This window comes from Vicugna pacos, unplaced genomic scaffold (genome assembly GCF_048564905.1).
Source record: "Vicugna pacos unplaced genomic scaffold, VicPac4 scaffold_20, whole genome shotgun sequence".
In the NCBI taxonomy this organism is placed as follows: Eukaryota; Metazoa; Chordata; class Mammalia; order Artiodactyla; family Camelidae; genus Vicugna; species Vicugna pacos.
In genome coordinates, this window is record NW_027328741.1 from 6,335,442 (window position 1) to 6,344,801 (window position 9,360).

General features: G+C 44.7%; 1 long non-coding RNA gene across 1 annotated transcript; it reads left to right on the top strand.

Moving 5' to 3' along the window:
- The first annotated feature begins 3,971 nt into the window (after nucleotides 1–3,971).
- On the top strand, nucleotides 3,972–8,745 carry LOC140694121 (uncharacterized). The gene is made up of 3 exons (XR_012069875.1): nucleotides 3,972–4,063; nucleotides 8,224–8,294; nucleotides 8,577–8,745. It is a non-coding gene; the product is annotated as an uncharacterized lncRNA (long non-coding RNA).
- The last annotated feature ends 615 nt before the right edge of the window (nucleotides 8,746–9,360 follow it).

Sequence of the window (9,360 nt, forward strand, 5' to 3'; positions counted from 1 at the left end):
TGAGACACTGTTGTTTTTAGTGTTTTCCTGACCTACATTTTCAACAATTGGTCTGGATAGCGTTTTGCAGTCTAGTTGTTTGAAAGCTTATCTTTTGGTCGTTCAATATCTTTGGAACTGAAAATGGTACTTCCTGTTTCTTTTGCTGTACTTCTTCATCTCTACTCGTCAGGTAATATCAGGAATCTAATGTAGATTTGTAGGGCTTTGTTAAGTGAAAATTTTAGGCTCTTGGCTCTATGGAATTCCATGGAATTTCTGTGAGGACAATTTCTCCTAGACATTGATGCCATATTCTGTTCCTGTGTGTGTTGTCTGGTATATCTCCAATTGCTGGTGTTCCATTAGTTTTGATGAACAACCCATACTATTTCGATTAGCATAACTTCATTTTGATTACGCTTATCTCACAATTCTGAAAGTGTGCAGGACACTTCCTCTTGTGGAAATGAAGCTTCTAAAGGTTCTCAGCTCTGCATTCTGCTCTATGTCATTTTGGAGTGTTTCCAAAACAGCAAACTGAGAGTGCACTTGTGCTTTGTAGTGCCACTGGAATGTCCCAATGAAAGCAGTTTTTCTCAGAGCTTCTCTGTCTACAGAAACAACAGTGGAAGCATATCTATGGTTGTCACACATCAGGGCCTGCTGGAATGATCCCGCAGACCTACCTTGGTGTCCTCAGTGTCGTACCGTGCCGGTGCCATCCAAAATGTAACATCCGATTTTGGGAGATAGTGCTGAAGGAAATGCTTCCTCTTCTCATGCTGTGGTCTTGGACCACTCTTCCTTGTCCTCTCATCATTGTGGCACGGGTGCACGAAGGCAATCACAGAGCTTTTGCGCATCCTGTGCCTCAAACCAAACCATAATCCCAGCCCAGTTTATGAATGAAGCAGATCCTAAGGCTTTTCATTCTGATTTCAAACCCATGGCCCCCTGGACCCCTCAGACCAGATGCACGATAGCTCTGATTCAGCCCCACACATGCTCTATTGGCAAAATGCCCAATTGGTCCCTGGTCCTGCAGATGCACTGGTGTGGCCATGGGACATATCGGTAATCTCAAACGCGCGACCTGTGTGGTTGCTTTATCATTGGTACACAGTTCGGTTTGCTCTCTTGATTCGACCCACCACATCCCAGAACGCACTCCAGATCCCTGAGACTCAGCGTGTGCCATCATCCGTAGCCCTATCCCTCACTGACCATTGCCTCTGCTACCTCAAATTTTGCAGCTGGGATGTTGGTCTCAGAATCAACTGTGGGGATATTTTGCGCTGGTTTCTTTGAGTTCTCTCAGCCAAACATCTGCTGTGCACTCTTGTAAATCTCAGCACATCACCTTCAATCCCATGTCTCCTGTCCGCTTGAGAGTGTGCGTCCAAATTAAACACAGTTCACCCTTGCTGCTCCATCACCAGGGGTCAGACCCTGCAATGGTTTCCATTCCCTGCTTTGCCTTCTCCTGCTTCCAGTTGTCCTGAGGCCTCATCCTGTCTTTGGAAATAACAGACCTCTCTTCGGCCAGTATCCTGTGCCAAATGCTGGGTGAGTTGGTGCTTCCATTCCTTTGTAAATGGGAGCGAGTGAGTGCAGGTTGCACTTCTTCTCTGCCAACTGGGCATCGATGAATCTACACTATCCAGATACATTTCACAGAAATGTGATATTTGCTTAGCTCTTTGTTTCTATACATCCGTGGTGGGAGGGATTGTCCTAAGACACCTGTTTTGACATTGTGTTCATATCTCATTTGCAGTCTTTAAGAAGTTTAGCAAAATTCATTTACATGTTTTAGGAGTTATACGAAAATGAAGTTACTTTTTGAAACACACTCAATCGACCTAGAAGCCAGACTTGTCAATTTTCTAACATTTTGTCAGCTCTACGGAAAACCTAGACAGATAAAATGCAAACTAACAGTCCAAACTATTAAAGGGGTCATGTCAGCTCTTTACGGTTGAAGCCTCTGAAACCAACAGGAACCATGAAATAACTATTGGAAATATGAAATATCCCCAACCTTGGATACACTTGTGCATGTGGTGCACTTTACTCCCAATGACACCTACTGGCCAATGTTGGCATTTCAAGGGGTAACATCCCTCTCTAGGAAAATACAAGGGAAAACAAACCAAATAAATACATTTAGGTTTGAATTCAAAAGCACCTAGAGGCATTGTTGCTCAGGGAACCCTGCTGCAGCTATGCTAGTCTATGGAGAACCTGGTGTTCTTCAATCAGTGATGAGAACGCTTAATCATCCGATCATGTTGGGTAAAGCACTTGAATGCAACCAAGTCTGCACCCCCATGATATAGTGCCCCCGGGGGCTTGACTCAAGTGAAAGACGATCCACATAAACTGTGTGTTTAATTTCATTGGCGGCTTATACAGTACTGTTCACATTCTGACTTGTACTATTTACCTATACATTCTTGAAAAACTGAGGCCTAATACAGATTCAAGTTCAGTCAAAGATTCCCCTCACTTACCACACTCCCTTCACCCCAGAGAAGACATAAACCCAGCATTTGCGGAATCTAGTGGAAGGCCATCGTTTCTTTGTGGGAGGTAAGTATTCAATCCCTATATATTTCAGCCGAGACTATTTGACCTTTAAGGAGATCACTGTTTTTCACAGAGTGTGAAGCTGGAGGAACTCTGGTTCTAGGAGGGGCTTGCCATTCTCGTACTGGCTTCATTGCAGCTCAGGTTCTGATCCTTCAAATGGATACCAGAGTAGAAGGGAGGGAAGGGCAATTGCTTGATAGCTAGGCCCCAACCTGGGAAAAGGCTTACCTGGGCTTGGTGCATTTTGGTCTCAAGGGCTTGGAAATGACCCTTGGGACGTGTGGATTCTCACGACCTCTTCCAAGAACATGAGCGTTTTGATCATCTCTGCCATCTCTTCTTTTGCAGACGTCAGGGATCTTGGACCCGTTCTTGGAGCAGGGAATCGAGGAACTTCCTCAAGTCCACGTTGGCACTCCGTAGGTTTCTGCCAGGATCAGCGAGGTTCAATATGTCTCATGAATGTCTTTCGAGCCTGCTATCCTCTACAGCTGTCTCCAGGCCAGTATTCTCCACTGTAGCACAACATCTCTCATCAATATGTTCGCATCTCTCCTCAATCCGTGCAGCCAGCTTTTCGGCCAGCTTCTCTTCGTGTCTCCCCTAAAGTCGACTTCAACAGGACTGGGCAATTCTGACAGTACCTCGGAGCCTCACCAGTAAGCTGATGACAGGCAGATCTTCCACTGTCTGCCCTTTCAGGTTCTGGAAACTAACCCGTGAACTCAGGTCTTTGGGCAGCAGCAATATCTTGAACTGACACAGCTTCCCGGACCAAAGACCTAAGCCAAGCTCCACAGAGGGCGGCAGCCCCTCCATCACACTGATCCACCCACAGAACTCTGCCCGGTTACCTAGGATCCACCAGCCACAACAAGCCTCGCGGTACACACCAACATTCCACCTGGAATCCAACCGCTAACTGCCATCCCCAATGGCTGCTGCATCTTGTCAGTGTTGGGGGAGGGGCTGCATCCGACGAGAGGTTCCTAAGGTAAATGTGATTCTACCCACTAGCGTCCCATGGGCCTTTGTTCTTCCCTCTTCTCTTTTGTTCAGATCTCTATGCACAGTACCAACGGAGGGAAGTGTGTCCATTTTCAGTTGATGTTTTCACATGTCTTTAAACTGTCTAACAGTTCACAGTACACAGAGACCCACTACAGGAAACTATTGTTTCTGTAATATCCGGACACCTGGATTACATATCCGTCGTTTGATTTCTGCTGAAACCCCCGCATTCTCAGGACATGGATCCATTGGTTTCATGGGGGCTGAAATTCCTAGGACTGATACAATCCCCAATGTGCACTTTACTGTCTGTCTCTTTTGATCTTAGTACACTTTTGCGGAGCTACTTTTCCTTGTTATAGGCTTATGCCATTTCTTCTCGACGTAGGGTATAATATGGCGTTCATTCGTCCTGTTGGAAGACTTGCAAGTCTATATCACGGACTAGGAATCCATTTGACTCCAAATCGGCATTTGGGTAGGTCACGATATGCTCTTATGAATCAATATTTACGAATATGAATGCACGCCTCTGATTTCCGAATACAAGTACGCTGAGTACATTCAAGCCGCGATACTGGGTCGATGCGGGCTGAATGATCCTTGACATCACCTTGAGTATTTTCTTTTGAATAATCATGGTTCCCTTGGTATCTGTCAGCCAACCGTACCCTTTGGGTGCTTGTTTGTTGGTTTGATTCTTTGTTGGTCTGCTTCTCGTTTGTTTTGCAATCACGTCAGGCCATGCATCTCTCCGTTCGCTTCCAACAGAGAGTCATATAAGCAGATTCACTTAAGACAGTGCTTCCAATCACCTAGGATTTCCTGCTTCCCTCTCCCGTCTTTAGGGTTTTGATGTCCTCCTTGCCTTCTTCTTGTTTCTTTTTGCCACTCATGCTCTTCTTGCATTTCCAATAATGGTTTTCTTCTTTCCATTTCATCTTGCTGCTTTTCTATTCAGGGGAGAATTCTCAACCTTTCTTTTAGGATAAGGTTCGAACTGCTGAATTCTTTTAAGATTGGCTGGTCTGTGGAATTCTCTAGCTCTGCCGTTATTAGAAATGGCGGTCATGTGACCTAGGCTACCCTAGATGTCAGCATTTGGCCATTCAGGATATGGTCTGTGTCCTGGCACTCCTCCCTGTCCTGCAATATTTCTGCCGAGATATCAGCTGAAACCCCTCTGGAGGTTCTTTTGTGACTATGTTGTTTTCCTCCAGGTGCATTTTAAATCACTGGGATGCTCATGAACTTTGTTGATTTGACTCCTACAGCTGCTGGTAGGTCTATTGGGATTCCACCTCCTTTGAACGCTGTGTACTTCCTGAAATCGCATAAATGATTCTATCTTGGCTTTCAACAAGTTTCAGTCTGATTATTCTACAGATCACTTTTCAGACATTTTGTGTTTCTTTCTCTCTTGTTTTCCATCTGAGACTCTTACGAATTCTAGTCTTTCATGCCTTATCTTACCCCAGGATTCAACAGCATTGTGTTCATTGGTTTGCACTTGCTTTCCTATGTGTGCTTGTGAACGAGAGATTTCTGTTCCCCTGTCTTCACAGTCATTCACGCGTCCCTCTGCATTATCTATTTTGCTTAGGACTGAATTTTACCACTGATATTATCTCATCCATTGAGTTTGCTGATAATATTTGGCTCGTCTTTCGACTTTCTCTTCCCCTTTTCTGGTATTCTGCCTTTTGTGATTCTGAGACACTGTTGTTCTTCAGGGTTTCCCTCACCTCCGTTTTCAATAATTGCTCTGGATTGCATTTTGCAGTCTAGTTGTTTGAAAGTTTATCTTTTTGGCCTTCAATCTCTGTGGAACTGAAAATGGTTCTTCCTTCTTCTTTTACTGTACTTCTTCGTCTCTACTGCTCTGGTAATATCAGGTATCTAATGTAGACTTCTATGGCTTTGTTATGTGAAAACTTTAGACTCTTGCCTCTACGCAATTCCATGGGATTCCTGTGAGGACTATTTCTCCTAGACATTGATGCCATGTCCTGTTCCTGTGTGTGTTGTCTGGTACACCTCCAATTGCTGATGTTTCCTTTGTTGTGATGAACACCCCATACTGTTTCGATTAGCATACCCTCATTTTGTTTATGCTTATCTTAAATTTCTGAAAGTGCACAGGACACTTCCTCTTGTGGAAATGAAACTTCTAAAGGTTCTCAGCTCTGCATTCTGTTCTGTGTCATTTTGGAGTGTTTCCAAAACAGCCAACTGAGAGTGAGTTTGTGCTTTGTAGTGCCACGGGAATGTCCCAATTAAACCAGTTCTTCCCACAGATTCTCTGTTTACAGAAACACCATTGGAAGCAGATCTATGGATGTCACACATCAGGGCCTGCTGGAATGATCCCGCAGACTTACCTTGGTGTCCTCTGTGCCGTACCGTTCTGGTGCCATCGAAAATGTAGCATTGGCTTTTGGGAGATAATGCTGAAGGAAATGCTTCCTCTTCTCACGCTGTGCACTTGGACCACTCTTCTTTGTTCTCTCATCCTTGTGGCACCTGTGCATGAAGGAATACACAGAGCTGTTGCAAACCCTGTGCCTCAAACCAAACCATAATCCCAGCCCAGGTTATGAATGTAGCAGATCCTAAGGCTTTTTATTCTGATTTCAAACCCAAGGCCCCCTGTATCCCTCAGACCAGATGCACGATAGCTCTGATTCAGCCCCACACGTGCTCTATTGGCAAAATGCCCAATTGGTCCCTGGTCCTGCAGATGCACTGGGAGTGGCCATGGGACATATGCAAAAAATCAAAGGCACGTGATATTGAGGTTGCTTTCTCATAGGGTCACAGGTCGGTTTGCTCTCTTGATAGGTCCCACCACATCCCACAACGCACTCCAGATCCCTGAGACTCAGCGTGTGCCGTCATCTGTAGCCCTATCCCTCACTGACCGTTTCCTCTGCTACCTCCAATTTGGCAGCTCGGATCTTGGTCTCAGATTCAAATGTGGGTATATTTTGCACTGGTTTCTTTGAATTCTGTCATCCAAGCATCTGCTCTGCACTCTTCTAACACTCAGCACATCACATTCAATCCCAAGTCTCCTGTCCGCTTGAATTTGTGGTTCCAAGATAAACAGAGTTTCACCTTTGCTGCTCCATCACCAGGGATCAGACCCTGCACTTGCTTCCATTCCCTGCTTTGCCTTCTACAACTTTCAGGTGTTCTGTGGTCTCATCCTGTCTTTGGAACTAACAGACCTCTCTTCTGCAAGTGTCCTGTGCCAAGGGCTGTGTGAGTGGATGTTTCCATTTCTGTGTACATGGGAACGAGTGAGCGCAGGTTGAACAGCTTCTCTGCCAACTGGGCATCGATGAATCGACATTTTCCAGATACAGTTCATAGAAATGTGTTTTGTTTTGTTCTTTGTTTCCATATAGCCGTGTTGGGAGGGATTGTCCAAAGACTCCAGTTTTGACATTGTGTTGATATCTCATTTGCAGGCTTTAAAAATCTTAATAGAATTGATTTACATGTTTTGGAAGTTATACGGAAATGAAGTTAGTTTTTGAAACTTTCTAAATTGACCTAGAAGTGAGACTTGTCATTTTTGGTAACATTTTGTCAGCTCCAAGGAAAACATAGACAGATAGAATCTAAACTAGCAGTCCAAACTGTTGAAGCAGTCATGTCAACTCTTTCCTGTTGAAGCCACCGAAACCAACAGGAAACATGAAATACCTATTGGAAAATAGCAATAACCCCCAACATTGGATTCACTTGTGCATGTGGTGCCCTTTAGTCCTATTTGCCACTTACTGGCCAATGTTGGCTTTTCAAGGGGTAACATCCCTCTCTAGGAAAATACAAGAGGAAACAAACCAAATATATACATTTAGGTTTGAATCCAAAACCACCTAGAAGCATTATAGTTTTGAGAACCCTGTTGCAGCTATGTTAGGCTATTGAGAACCAGGTGTTTTTCTATCCGTGATGAGAATGCTTAATCTTCCGATCATGTTGGTTAAAGTCATTTAACGCAACCAAGTCTGCTCCCTCATGATATTGTGCCCCGGGGGCTTGAATCAAGTGAAGGACGGTCCACATAAGCTGAATCTTTAATGTCTTTGGCGAATTTTACATTTCAGCTCACTTTCAGACTTATAATATTTACCTATACTGTCTTGAAAATATGAGGCCTAATACATATTCAAGTTCAGTCAAAGATTCCCCTCACTTACCACATTCCCTTCACCCCAGAGTAGACATAAACCCAGCATTTGCTGAATCTAGAGGAAGGACATCGTTTCTTTGTGTGAGCGAAGTATTCAATTCCTATCTATTTCAGTCGAGACTATTTGACCTTTAAGGAGTTCACTGTTGTTCACAGAGTGTGAAGCAGGAGGAACTCTGATTCTAGGAGGGGCTTGCATTTCTCTTACTGGCTCATTGTAGGTCAGGTACTGATCCTTCAAAATGGATGCCTGAGTGGAGGGGAGGGAAGAGAAAGTGCTTGCTAGCTAGGCCCAAACCTGGAATAAGGCTTACCTGGGCTTGGTTCATTTTGGTCTGAATGGCTTGGAAATGCCCCTTGGGAAGTGTGGATTCTCACGACCTCTTCCAAGAACATGAGCGTTTTGATCATCTCTGCCATCTCTTCTCTTTTAGACGTCAGGCATCTTGGACCCGTTCTTGGAGCAGAGAATTGAGGAACTACCTCAAGTCCACGTTGGCACTCTGTATGTTTCTGCCAATATCAGCAAGGTTCAATATGTCTCATGAATGTCTTTCGATCCTGGTATTGTCTACAGCTGTCTCCAGGCCAGTATTCTCCATTGTAGCAGAATATTTCTAATCAGTGTGTTCGCATCTCTCCTCAGTCCGTGCAGCCAGCTTTTTGGCCAGCTTCTCTTCGTTTCTCCCATAAAGTCAACTTCAACATGACTGGGCAATTCTGAAAGTACTTTGGAGCCTTACCAGTAAGCTGATGATAGGCTGATCTTCCACTGTCTGCCTTTCAGGTTCTGGAAACTTACCCGTGAACTCAGGTCTTAGGGGAAGAGCAGCAGAATCTCGAACTTACACAGCTTCCCAGACGAAAGAACTAAGCCATGCTCCACAGAGGGCGGCAGCCCCTCCATCACACTGATCCACCCACAGAACTCTGCCCGGTTACCTAGGATCCACCAGCCACAACAAGCCTCACGGTACACACCAACATTCCACCTGGAATCCAACCGCTAACTGCCACCCCCAAAGCCTGCTGCCTCTTGTCAGTGTTAGGGGAGTGGCTGCATCCGACAAGAGGTTCCTAAGGCAAATGTGATTCTACCCACTAGCGTCCCATGGGCCTTTGTTCTCCCCTGTATCCTTTTGTTCTGATTTGTGTGCACAGTACCAAAGGAGGGAAGTGTGTCCATTTTCAGTTGATGGTTCCACACGTCTTTTAACTTTCTTACACTTCACAGTACACAGAGACCCAATAAAGAATCTTATGTTCCTGTAATACCCGTACATCCGGGATACATATACGTTGGTTGATTTCTGCTGAAACCCCCACAATCTCAGGACATGGATCCATTGGTTTCATTGGGGCTGAAACTCCAAGAGATGAAACCAACAACAATGTGCACTTTAATGTCTATCCCTTTTGCTCTTGGTACACTTTTGCAGAGCTACTTGTCTTTGTTATAGGCTTATGCCATTTCTTCTCTATGTAGGGTATAATATGGCATTCATTCATCCTGTTGGAAGACTTGCAAGTATATATCACTGACTAGGAATCCATCTGATACCAAATCGGCA